This window comes from Chenopodium album, chromosome 3 (genome assembly GCF_948465745.1).
Source record: "Chenopodium album chromosome 3, dcCheAlbu1.1, whole genome shotgun sequence".
NCBI lineage: Eukaryota > Viridiplantae > Streptophyta > Magnoliopsida > Caryophyllales > Amaranthaceae > Chenopodium > Chenopodium album.
The window spans coordinates 2,691,111-2,706,027 of record NC_137836.1 but is presented as its reverse complement, the minus strand read 5'-3'; the positions used below and the strand labels follow the sequence as shown (position 1 = coordinate 2,706,027).

General features: G+C 29.5%; 1 pseudogene; it reads left to right on the top strand.

The window, feature by feature from the left end:
• The first annotated feature begins 8,391 nt into the window (after positions 1 to 8,391).
• On the top strand, positions 8,392 to 14,459 carry LOC145622568 (short-chain dehydrogenase reductase 2a pseudogene; annotated as a pseudogene).
• The last annotated feature ends 458 nt before the right edge of the window (positions 14,460 to 14,917 follow it).

Genomic DNA, 14,917 nt, shown 5'->3' with positions numbered 1-14,917 from the left:
GCCATGTCATTATTAATAAGAAGAAAAAAAAAATTCCCACAAGGTTTGAACATTGTATCTCATGGTTAGAGCAAGTCTAGCTAAATTATGTTCTTTACATACACATAAATAAATATATGTATAAGTAAGCACAAAAAAAAAATGATAATATAACCTGAAAAAAAAAAAGGAATAGCCTCAACAATTCCAAGATAATGGAAATATAATACTCCACATCTTCAACAATGAGATTTTGGGTTACATTTTGTTTTGAATAGTAACTCGGTGCAAAGTTTGGAATGCGTACTAGTTTATGGATTTAAAGGCTAAACTAAAGGAGCTTCCGAATATGATTAACTATGACTGGACTTATAAACAAATTACGAAGTATTTATTTGGGAACGGAATGAGTTATAGTGGGCTAAGGTACCACACCCCCTTTTCCCATACCCCTAGCACTTCTGGAGGCCCAGTAATACACAATCTAACTTGATTGAGGCCAGTTTTAATCTAATGCAAAATAATGGGCCTAGCTTGGAATGGACCCACCTAAATTCTTTCTAATTGATCCAATTTACTTGTATTCCTTGCCCATGTAGATCTTGTAGAATTGTAGTGATGGTCAACTGGTTACTGCTATTATCATTTCACGCTTATTTATGTATATTTTATATAAGAAAAATGTTGTACATAATCATTAGGGTTACGTATAAACATTAAATATACATTAGAAAATCATATAAAGTTAGAAAATTAAAAAATTATAAACACTAATTACACTGATTTATGTGTGTTTTTGTCATGAATTCCTAATTTTATAGTACAATTTTCAATAGTATATATAATGCTTAGGTATAGCTCTTAGGAATACATTGCTTACATATAGCATTACCCTTTATATAATTATTTTTTATTTTATAAAATTATTATTATTATAAAAATAACATTAACCTAAAAAGTCAATCAATTTACAAGAACTTGGTGGGGAGCCGAGATATTATTATTATTATTATTATTATTATTATTATTATTATTATTATTATTATTATTATTATTATTATTATTATTATTATTATTATTATTATTATTATTATTACGTGTCATTCACTTTTGAAAGTTTCACGATTGCTAATGTATATTTTTTCAATAATCAAAAATATATATTAAGGGTCTGTTCTGATTGACTGAACTGAATATTTTATAAGAGAAAGAAATTAGAAGCTGAACTGAACTGAACTGAACTGAAAATAATCGTATCAGAACAAGCTTAAGACAATGCAAATTTAATAAAAACTGACATAAGTAACAAAGGTTGTCAAAAGATTGTGTGAATGGTGTATAATTTCGAACATCATAATTAAAAAAAACGAGGGAATTAAGCCTAGAGTACATAAGAGAGTATAACTGTATAAGACTACTAGTGTTTTTCCCCCTCTTTATCATTCATTTGATTTTAAATTTAGTACTATGTGGTAATTATCATTGGTCTTTGGTCAATGTAATTGAAATCTGATAATTATTGTGTGTAGCAGGATTACAGGACTAAAACTCTAGAAGCAACAGCTAACAACATTGAAATTTTGGTACGTGAAACTGTGATAGGCTAAAAGCATCACTAAAATGTGATTATTCACTTTAAAAGTTTAAATGGATTTCACTTTTTTTTTTCCGTTCTCGAAACTTTGGCATATGATTATTATATTCGATGTTAATATAATCAACATACATTAATACTATACTTTATAAATCAAAACACATACGTATTAGTTCGTTGAATTGATGTTGCATCCAAATTATATATGATTTAATGATTGGCAAATAATTTTTACGTACTCCACTCTGTCATAATTTCTTAAGTTGGATAAGAAGGCATTAAATAAGATCATAATCATAATTTAGTTCTTTCATGGAGTATATAATTTAGGAAAATGTTATACATAGCCCTTAGGGATATATATATAAGCATTAAATTTACACTTGAAAATCGTAAAAAGTTAAGAAATCATCAAAATATAAACACTAATAACACTGATTATTTAGGTTCGTTTGGCATTGTTGCGGTTTTCAGTTTTTTGGTTTTTGTATTTTAAAAGTGTATGATATATGTCAATAATGAATAAAAAATTAGTCAAACTTATTAAAATCATGCTAATTTTGAAAACTGACAACAGAAAAGTGAAAACACCTTTTTCTTGTTTCCTGTTTTTGGTTTTTTGTTTAAAAAAAAAAAACTGAAAACTGAAAACAAAAAAAATTCCAAACAAGCCCTTAAGTATTAATTTTGGTTTCTAATTGTCCTTTTTAGTACGGACTATGAAAAATGATAAACATAGCTGTTGTTTTAAAGAATACTACAAGAAGGGGGGTTGAATTGTAGTATGAGAGTTTAGCCAAACTTTTTGCGGAATTAAAATTAAGTTAGCTAAAGGAACTGAAAGATTAACTAAAGGAACTAAAGAATGCAAGAGAGATTTTACGTGGAAAACTCCTTGGCCCTAACAAGGAGAAAAACCACGACCACTTGGGATTTTGGGAAAAAGAATCTTCACTATAATAGGGCAAATGATCCTATTACAAGCAAACGACTCAAACTCAAGTTCCTCTACGAACTTGAGACCCTGAGGAACAAGTCACCCAACTTGTTACTCTTCTCTACTCTTTCTCTCTTCTCACTTCTCTGTTCTCTCTTCTCTTTCTCTTCTCTTTCTCACTTCTCTTTCTCATACACAAACGTTCACTCGAACTTCCCCATTCCCCAAATTACAACTCGAAAAATAAACAAACTCTAGTATAAGAACATTAAGAACACTCTAATGAACTTGTGTGGAATTTGACTCTTAACTCGATTTAAAGCTTGAAAACTTATGTGAGCAAGGGTGAGTTTTTCCATCAGATTTCAAAGACTATTTATAGAGCAATAAACACATTGGAAAAACCTCTTTGTACAGCAAATCCATCACGCCACTACTCATACCCACTAAGAAGATCATGTCCCTTGAATTAAGGGACCATGAACTCCTCAATGTGCAAAACCATGACTGAAGAAGAACATGGGAGAGTAGGCCGCAAGTTTTGGAAAACATGGGAGATTTTATTTTGTTAAAGATATTTTCCGAAAATCAGAAAAAGGAATAAAATAAAATCTTTTTAATTTGAGAAAAAGATAAACGTTTAAACTATAACAGTTTTCCTAAAAACTAGCATGCACAATATTTTATCCTAAGACCAATTCCACACAGATTTTTCGAGTGCAAATTAATATCTTATACTTACATAAATCCTAAAATATAAAAATATATTTAGTCTTCATGTTCTCTAATGAAGCTTCTACTCCGAGGCTTCTGTTCCTTGGGGGAACTTCTCTTCTCTAAAGCTTCTGTTCCATGAGGGAACCTTCTCTTCTCCAGTCTTCATTTCTGAAGCGCCAGTTCCTGTGAGGGAACTCTTCTATATGGCTAGCTCTGCTTCTGGCCTTCTTGTTCCTCATGGTATTTTTACAAGACACTTCATTCTCCTAGTCTTTGTAACTGAGTACACACTTAAACATTCAAGCACTTATTAGTTTGTAAGTGAGTGAGGTTGTGTCATCATCAAAATCATTAAGTCCAACAATAGCCCTAAGGACTATGTATAAATGTATAAAGGGCTATGTATTAGAAAATTAAAAAAAAAAGAAATATTAAGGATAAATTAACATTTATCACACCGATTTACGCATTAAATATATCTAAATTACGCGTAAATCGGTGTGATAAATGTTAATTTATCCTTAATATTTCTTTTTTTTTAATTTTCTAATACATAGCCCTTTATACATAGTCCTTAGGGCTATGTATAAAGGGCTATGTTTATCATTTTCCATACTAAAAAGGACAATTAGAAACCAAAATTAATACTTAAATAATTTCATTCATTTTTTTTTTTTGAAACAATCATTCATCTTATTATAGAAGAAGTATGTGAATTTGATAATTTCTATTAATGCATTTTTTAGGTAAATAGCCCAAAAATCTGCAGTTGGCAAGGATTAGAATTATGAGAAATCATAAGATGAAGCCCATTACAAATATACAAAGAAATAATTTAGAGATAATATGATTAGGTTACATAGTTGTCAATAGGCTAAGGTTTATGTATCAATCATAATGTCAATGCTTGTATTTAAGGAAAAGTTGAAGGAATAGTGTTTAGTGTTCATATTGATCTTACCACTTTTGTCATGATCAATGGACAATAATGAGGCAAAAAATTACAATACAACAGACAATGGCTCCTTAGTCACATTGCAAATATGCAAATGGGGAAATAAAGGAATGTACACATGGTTCATATAAAGGTGGAATTCTTTTGATAAGTGGCAGATGTTGCGCAACAAGGTTAGAGGGGGCGAAGGTTTGATCTCCTAACTTTTTGTTCCAAGACCATAATATTTTAATTGTCACTGTGTCACAATTATCTACTCCTACAAAGTATGCATATTACTTGCAACCAAAAAGTTAAGAAAAGAGAGTGAGGGATAGCTCAAGTGGTTAGAGCTTTCCTCCCGATTTTAGGAGGTTTTGGGATCGATTCTCACCCCGCTCTTGTGGCTCTCTAAACACACACAAAAAAAAAAAAAAAAAAAAAAAAAAAGAAAAGCTTGGAAGGACCCGAGTCACCCGACTCCTACCCGTATATCTTTATCTATCATAGATTATATTTGGAAAATACAATTAAAATGATAAATTTACTAACAATAGTCAAATAATATCATAAATAGTGCAAAAGTCAAATTAAAATACTCGTATTTGTTTTGAAACGGATAAAGTAGCTAGAGTATGGATCATATGTACGATGATAAATTGACAGCTACGGAGAATTAACTAGTGATGTACTTTCCATAGCTTCTTAGTCACATTGCAAAATCTTGCTTAGAATATATGTTATAAAAAGAAAAATAAAATTCAAATTGAAATAATCTTGCATTAAAGCTTTGGGTCGCACTCTTCGTTTTTATTGTTTTTAATTTATTAATTAATGCATCACTTTTTGAGGCGAACTGTTTTATTCAAGCAGTGCATCATTTCTAATTTAAATTTTTTTCTCCACTCTACATTATACATACTTGTATTAGATATTACCATATCCTTATAGGGTTTGTACAACTTTATGCCGACAAAGTCGATGTACTTAAAATAATGGTAGATCGAAAGAGAACTTATACCTTCTTCTCTTCAACTTATAGAAACCTATTACATATTACTTATATAGTCAATATCATATTAAAATAACAAATTCTAATTAGAATTTACTTGATAATGTCTTTTTCTTATACTACTACCTCTGTTACTTTTTAATTACAATAAAGTAAATTATTAAATTATATCTCACGGAAAGTAATCCTTTTATTGCAACAAAAAGTCTTTCATTTGCTGCAATAAAAGTAACGAGGGTAGCAATAGCTGGTTCATACAGGTCCTGTACAGTGCAACGTACAATCGTTTTGTAGGAAGGAACATGATATATAAGTAATGAACATATAGTTATAGTGAAAATAACATACTATTAAAATGTAATGAACATATACCTAGAGTAAAAATAACATACTATTAAAATGTAATGAACATATACCTAGAGTGAAAAAGAGCATATTTTAACCAAAAAAATAAATGAAAAGAACATATGTTTATGTTCTTTGATAATTAGTGTAATGCACTTTTATTTGCGATATAATGTTCATTGCTTAGTGTGAAATATTTATTGATTTTTATTTTCAAATTAGGGTGGTTATATAGAGATAATGTTTATTACATAATAATATAATATTATCATGTTCTTTATTAATATTACAGATGTTCTTTAGATATGAAAAAAATATATAAAATTGGATCAATGTTCGTTACAAAACAAATATGTGTTTTTTACAAAATAATTGTATGCTCTTTACAAAACAGTTACATATTCTTCTTGCATTTTTTGGCGGTACCAAACAAGGTACACCGCCTGCACCTTAAAATTTTCAAGGGGGTAGTATATAAACTTGAATTATAATCAACACTAGTCTAACTAGTACATCAGACTAGACGAGAGAAAAATAAAAGATTAGATTTGATTGAAATCAGGTCAGAACATATTATTTCAGGTGAATATATTCCAAATAGATGTTAGGATATTGACATAAGTAGAGTATGTATCATTTGTCACATTTATTTTTAACCATTCTTTGACCATCCAATAAACTATCATTAAATCTCAAACAACAACTAGCAGATCTTAAAAACCAACCAATAATCATATTATCCAACCAAATATAAGCAATAATTAGAAATATTTGTATTAGTAATTAAGGTTTCTCGGCAGATCCCGGATTTAAATAGATACTATTCTACTACAAGCATATCCCACTTCTGATATCATTTGATATGATTCTCCTAAAAAAACTTATTTAAATTATTAAGTTGAATTTTAATATGGGTTTACAAGTAATTATTTGAGTCAATGACGTTTATAGATTACGGAATTTGCTGTATTTTAGACTTTAATCTCTAATAAATTTGACTTGACTAGAAATAAGAAATTATTCGTACTAATACTCGTACAATTCTTAGTCTAGTGTTATACACTCTAATACTTCAAATAATAGTGAAGTAGATAGAGTGACATGTACCAAAAATTTCAACACATCAAATAATGTTTATGTTCAAATAGTGTGCTAATTAATATACTCATTAATCTGTTTCAAAAAATATAGAGTACTCATTAATCATTAACACATAATTTTCTTACATAAATTAATAAAGGGTGAAGATTATTAATCATTAACACATGTATTTTCCGATATGTCATATCTCTAAAACATAATCATAGCTATATGCCTGCATATACCCTAACTTTGTAGGAAAAATATAGTGTTAAGACAAGACTCGCTCTTTGCTCAATTTTACTTCTACGCACGAATTGGAGTATTACATTGTTTTTTTTTTTTTTTTAACTAAGCTAGTATGTGAGGTTTTTGATTTTCAATCCATGTTGTAAGAACAAAGTAACTCCTATAATACTGACCGAGCAAGTCCTCTGTAACACTGACCTAGTAATCCTTATAACACTGACGAAATAACACTTACCGATAACCCTATAACACTAACAAAATAAGCTCTCACCACGTACATATAAGAATATAGGTTTTAATATTGTAAGATCAAATTTTTCTAAAAAGCGGGTGTACGTTAATTTATTGAAAGACGGGTTAAAGTTATCTTAAAAGTATTTAAAGTTACTCTTTATACTATACAAGTTACTCTGTATTATTTTTCTAACAATAAATTTTATCTTACAAAAAAAACTTATTATGTATTAGGTTAATCATATTAGCCTTTATATTATGTAATCATGAATTTATAAGAAGTTACACATTTAAATATAAAACTCAAACCAATGATAAATTAAAAGTTACCCTTTAACGGATTAATGTTACCATAAAAATAGTTAAAGTTACCTTCAAACTAACCGTCTTAAAATTAAATTAATGTACACCCTCCTTACACAAGACTTATTGCATAATAAGCTATTTTATATTACACTTTCAAATTTATTTTTTAAAACTTTTGATTTCTCTTTTGCCATTATGTAATAAATTTCTCAATTTTTATTGATCAGGTTCTGCCACAACTAGCATTATTTTTTATATAGAGAGTGCCATAAGAGCAAATGCTATGAAGATGGGTGATCCTAAGTTTAAGTACCACCCCTTAAAGATTTAGGGCTTGTTCTTTTCAGATTATTTTCACTTCAGTTCAGTTCAATTCAGTTCAGCTCCAATAAGTTCAGTTCAATTCTTAATTTCCTTCTCTCATAAAATGATATTCAGTTCAACTCTAATAAATTCAATTCACTTCAGATCAAAACATGCCCATAATCATCTAAACATCTAAACCTAGCTAGTTGATCAACCACTTAATTTTCAGATATTGACTATTGATTTGACGTTCTTATTGATAAGTACGTATCTCAAGAAGTCAAGGCTCAAGAGTAGCTAAAATGTTACGTATCACAAAGTGTGAGTATCATATACGATTTTTTTGATGTATCATACATGATTTTTTTTTTTTTTGACAAGATCATACATGATACATGATATTCATTTAAAGAAAAAAAAAAAAAAATCAAACATGATTGCATATTCTATCCTGTATGGCTGTATTGCTCCAAAAAAAAAATCCTGTATGGCTGTATATAATAAATTATATAATAAAATATACAAATACACCAAAATTTCTGTATCCTATATATATATAAAGCAATAATATCTGTTTTGCTTGAGCATTTTCTATCCTACCTAATCAAAACATTTCTATCCTCCATTAAACCACAAAGAAAGAATATAAAAAAATTCCCGTACATTATTTGTTGCAAATCAACAACCAAGAATTCAAGATGCCAGTTCATCAATCAGCATTGGAAGAGACACTTGAACCAAATGCCGATCATGTTGATATGGGAAGCACCTCTCTTCCCACGAAAAGGTACGCCAAGTATATGTTTTTACTATGGAGTAGTTAATTTCCGAGCCATGCTTTGTTTTTAAAATTAAATTAATTAATTAGTTTTATTTTTTTATTTTTTTGGATGTTCCACCCGGTTCACCCTTTGGGCTAATCCGAATTTTGAGATCAATTCTTGGAATTAAATTAATTAATGAGTATATGAAAATGTTATTGTGCACTTATATATGTATGTTTAAGTAATTTCTAAGACATTAATCTATGTGCTTATGATTTTACATAAATTATGATTTTCGTGTTTAAATTTTGCTTAATTAGTGAGGCCCATACATACTTTAATTTTACTTTATTTCAAAGAGGTTCATATGATTAATTTTTCTTACACCAAGTTCATATAAATTTAGACAAGTGTAAATTAGGAAATTTCATTTTACATCACTTTAGTATAATACTAATTTAGGGTCCATGCACGATAATTTTATTATTTAATATTATTAATATAACACTATATATAATTTTAACATATAAATAATAATTGGATTTTACTTTCTTTTTTTTTAAAAAAAAAAAAAAACAAAATTCCGTTAGGGAACGTGTTGGGTTTTTTTTTTTGGTCTATAATAGTGTTTTTTTTTTTTTTTTTTTTTTTTTTTTTTTTTTTTTTTTTTTGACAAAAGAACTTTTAAAGAAAAAAAAAACTGCAACAGAAAGAGAAAAAAACTAGAAATGAAAAAACAACAACTGCCGTCGTCGAGCACAACCAGCTAACCAATGAGCCGGAGAAACCCAGGACCGAGGAACCTTACGAATTTGGCACACCAAAAAAGACTCAACAACCGCCCGCAATTCCAGAATGAGCCACCAAACCGAAATGTCCATTTGACCTGAATTTAGAAGCAAAGAAAGGAGGGTCGCACAATCAGAATGAATTCGAATCTTCAAGAAACTTTTGCGAACTATCGCCTGAAGACCCCATAAACAGACTTGTAGCTCAGACTGTAATGCCGACCCAGACAAAAAAACCCTACTACCTCCACCCAGAACCTCCGAAGAATAAAGGTCACGGATAATCCAACCTGCCCCAGCCCTACAAGTGGAGCAATCCCAAGCTCCATCAATGATCAAACAAACCGTGGGGCTTATGCATGGTAATCCCCTCAAACACAACCATGGATCACCTGAAAGCACAGGCGAACAGGATCCCAACACAGATTTCTTCCAATCTTGAGACTGGACACAACGGTGGAACCAATCCTCAGCCAAAGCTTCAATTGTCCTGGGCGACAAACCGCATGTCTGAATCTTAATTGGTTCCGAGAAAGCAAAATAGCCCAAAGGATAGCAAATAAAGACATAATAAAAATGAATTTAAAATGAAATGCCCTTACCTTGAAACCATGGTCGATTATTACTGAAATTCGTAGTCAAGTTGAATTTCATGGTCGAATTTTAACTTAAAATCACCAAAATAAAAATAAAAAAGGGGAAAGCTTAAAGCTTCCATGGAAGTAGAGAAAGGAAAGGTTAAAGAGAGAGAAAGTGAACAAATTAGATGTGAAACGAGGGAAACGGAGCTAGAGAAAGAGAAATGAGAGATGAAAAGATCGAGCGAGAGTTTTTTTAAAAAAAAAAAGTAGATTAGGGCATGTTCTCTTCCGCTTAATTTCAGTTCAATTCAATTCTTAATTTCCTTTTCTCATAAACAATTCAGTTCGGCTCAGTTCAATTCAATTCACTTCACTTCAACTCTAATCAGTTCAACTCAGTTCAGTAAATCAGGCACTTACTCTCTGTATAATACATACGGTGCACATATATAGAAGAATATAAAGCACATATAAATAAAACACATAGAATTTTTTGTGATATTGCTAATAATACAATCAAGTGTTTTAAAGAAATTAGGAGGTATTATGATTTATCGAATCATAAATTATCAAACATTCCTGCAAAGGCTGCGAATCTGCAATGTACTTAGTTTAAAAGATATGGATTATATGTATCAAAGGTATGAAGTATTGTGCATTATCTATCATTTTTTCCCATTATTATATTTTTAATATAAATTTGAATTGGTTATTCAAATATATTTTGTGATTCTAATATCTTATATCTATATATTGGAATAATAAAAAAAAAATTAAAAAAATTGTATTATAATCAAATATAATCTTCCTAATTTTTCTTTTAAAAAAACCATAATTTATTTAGGCTATACAAGTTTTGCTAAAAATTAGTCATCTTTTCATTCAATCATTATTAAATTTACTTAATCGACATAAAAAAAAAAAAATTTATCTATATTCCAGAAAGTGACTCGTGTCATTGCTGGCGTACGTGTCTTTAGTATATAGTTAGGAGTTATGATAATCTATTCACTTTGTTTGGTTTTTATTTTTATTTTTTTCATTTTAATTTATTTAAGGGGGTCAATTCAGTGAAGATATAAACTCATTAGAACTATTCACATCATCTCTTGTAGGCTTAAGGATAGGCTAAGATATATATATATATATATATATATATATATATATATATATATATATATATATATATATATATATATATATATATATATTAATAATCTTTTCAATTGTTTATTTTAACATCCGATCATAAAAGGAAATAAGAGCTTAGAATAAAGAGAAATTTTTAGAAAAAAAATATATTAGACAACAGGGTAATTGGAATAATTATTTATTTTCCAAAAAATTAATAATTGAAAAAAAAAAACCCTAATGTAGACAGTTTGCAAGAAATTACAATTGAAATTATGAACAATATATACTCCATATGATGATATCGAAATTAAATTATTTGTAATTTTGTCAAAAGTTTAAAATTAGTACTTCCGGAAAATGTATGTAACATTGTAATGATATAAGGACTACATATCAACATTAAATAGACTTCCTAAAATGAAATAAATTTGGTAATTTATGACAAAAGTATGCACAAATTGGTGTATTTCAGTATTTGATGTTTATTTTTCTTGATGTTTTCTTGTTGGCTTCTAGTAAGGGTTATTTTTATCAGTTTATACTGAAATTATTTATTTTCCAATGCTTAATAGGTTAGCATATTGACTTAGACAATAATCTATCTAGATTTTTGCATGTAGTTTTATATTACTTTGTTTCTTCTTTGAATTGAAAATTCAATGGAGAATAATCTTTATTTATTCATACATTTGAAGATTGAAACTAATTATATTTTGCATAAGTTGGGGTTATTGATCACGTCCATTTTTCCTACATTATACTCCCTATCCTATAATATAGCTTGTAATGTTTGTTTTTTTAAAATTTATTTTTCTAACTATATTTTTAAGCATGCATAATTATTGTAGGTTAAATCATTTAAATATCTTAAGTTCGTTGTTGATTGAATTTTTACAACAACAACAACGTAACAACAACAAAGGCTTAGGGCCTATTCACATTTACTGAACTGGATATTTTATGTGAGAAGAAAATTAGGAACTGAACTTAACTGAAATTAAGCTAAAATGAACAGATCCTTACACCCAAAATGATTTGGGTTCGGCTAACATGAATCTTCATAAGGAAGCGTATAATTTTAATTAAAGATAGGGATATTATACGATAATCATTTGAAAGAGTTTGAAATAAAGGTGAGTAAAAGAAAGAGCATCTATGAAAAATTAAGGGAGTTTTAAAAGAGAACCAAAAATAAAATTCATGATTACTTTAAAGGAGTTAAACCGTTAGAGTTAAAAAAATAGAGGTTTGAGAAAACTTTAGCAAAGAATTAAAATCAATACAGTTCATAAAATATTAGTGGGATATAATAATAAAACTATATACCAAAAATAAATTTTAAAAGTACCCCGCAGGTCAACTTCTCCTTTCACATTGCCCTATCTAGCACCATATTTTCCTCAATCCACAAAGCACTCATGTCATTCTCAATCACCCTCTTCCAATTTTTACATCTTTATCGATAAGGAATCTTTCAATATATAATTGTATGTATCAAGTTAAGCTTCGTCAAGTGGAAAATATTGCACCTACCAACGTTAAAATTGGGGTTCAATTTCTGCCAAGGACAATTTGAGAGTGCGGATACCTTAATCTTATGACCTTCCCCCTCACTTTTAAAAGTGTCTAATCCATACATACTAGATCAATAAAACCGCATGCATGGATTGAAGTATGATAAGATATTTCTCTTAATCAAATTCATAGTACATGAAAAATAAAATAAAAAAAAGTCAACTCAACTAATAGCTAGTGACAGAAATTTAAGCACGATAAACAACCCTTTCAATTTGATCATGTAAACTAAACAAGGCTACATTTACGCGCCGAAATCGCCGAAATTTAAACAGGATTTGCCGACTGCATGTTTTAATTCCCTGCTTTAATAATAACTTGTCATCTGGCATTGACCTCTAATGAAAATCATGGTACAAAAGAAAAGAAGCTATATATTACGCAATAATAACGTAAAGATTATTGTTTAAGACTTTTTAGTAATGTTTTACGTGGAATATTTAAAGAATGTATGTAGATTATTCATAGTTGGACTTGTGATATATATGTGATGTGACTATCCATTTGGGTACAAGCCTACAAGTGAAAGGAAAAAAATAAAGAAGCAAACTTTATATCAAGCACATGTAAAATATTTATGAATATAATATATGTACGGTATGCCTTCAAATTAACCCTAATTACATTTGCTCTTAGTAATTAAGCTATTTTTCAGTAATATAAAAAGTCATTAATACATATATGATCATATATTCAAATGTATGTTATCGCTCATTAACAATTAAAAGTCAGTCCATCTCCCTTACAAGTGGTGTGGGTTCGATTCCTCATCCCACCTTCTATCATCATAGGAGATAGACCCCCTATCTTACCTGTAAAACAACAAAAAAAAGTCGGTTCAAATTGAAATTATGTCAAGTATTAAAATGTTGAGATAAGATTTAATGTCATATAAGGGTATTTTTTTTTACATTTTTTAAAAGTTATTGCCTAATAGTTTCTAGTGTTTATAGGTTGGAAGGAAAAGTTGCAATTGTCACAGGAGGAGCAGGAGGTATAGGAGAAACAGTTGTGAGACTCTTCGCAAGCCATGGTGCTAGGGTAATCATAGCCGATATCATGGACACCCAAGGCATGATCATAGCAGACTCGTTGTCCCCTACCGTGACTTACATCCATTGTGATGTTAGTCAAGAAGATGATGTCGAAAATTTGGTCAAAAACACAATTGTGCTCTATGACAAGCTAGATATCTTCTTCAACAATGCCGCAATTTTAGGCCAACAAAAAATCAAGAGCATTATGGATTTTGATGGTGATGAATTTGATAAAATTATGAGTGTAAATGTGAAAGGCATGGCCCTAGGGACTAAATACGCCGCTAGGGCCATGGTCCCTAGGAAAAGTGGTTGCATCATTTCCACTTCTAGTGTAGCCGGGGTCCTTGGTGGATGCGGACCCCATTCCTACACAGCCTCAAAACACGCAATTGTAGGTCTTACCAAGAATGCATCATTGGAACTTGGAAAGTATGGGATTAGGGTAAATTGTATCTCCCCTTTTGGTGTAGCAACCTCCATGCTAATTAATGCATGGCGTGATGATGAGGAAGAAGAGCACGTCAATGATGTGTCAAGGGTGCAAAAAGTGGAAGAAATGGTTAAAGGGTTTGCAAATATGAAGGGTGCAACACTTAAGGCTCAAGATGTTGCTGAGGCTGCACTCTTCTTAGCTAGTGACGATTCCAAATATATAAGTGGTCATAACCTTGTTATAGATGGAGGTTTTACCACCTCAAGAAATTGTATTGGCTTGTAGTTTATTTTTTTTTAGTGTCCTTAAACTTAAAAAAAAAATAATTGGACCGTAACTTTGTAGTCCAATTGGATCTTAATTAGTTTGCATCTCTATTTAAGTTACTTTGTTATTCGTCTCCTATAGTTTTTTTTTTTTTTTTAATCATTGTTATTATTAATTTACCATAACTCATACTGTGAAGTTTTTTGTTTCCTTCACTTTTATATCGATTTTATTAAACACATATGCATGCACCGTCACTAATCTAGTACTTCATAATTTCGTACATACAAGTTTTTGGGGGTTTAATTTCTTACTCCATGTACTCTTAATTATTTAATCTTATCTAATCACTTAACTAACCTTTCTTGTTATTGTTGTTGGGTCAATCAAATCACAATGCATATTTGTAACATATAAATGTTTTGAAATAATCACATTTAAAATATGTTGATGATCTTGTAAATTGACTGGATTGATTAAAACGATGCATTAATCTAGAAATGAAAGTATGTCATCATCATGCTTATCTTAGGAATAAACTTTTTCTTGTCAATAAATAAATAAATTATAAAAAAATAGTAAACCTTTTTAATATATTTTGAACCTAAGAGCACAATACGGGCATTACTCATACAACAACTT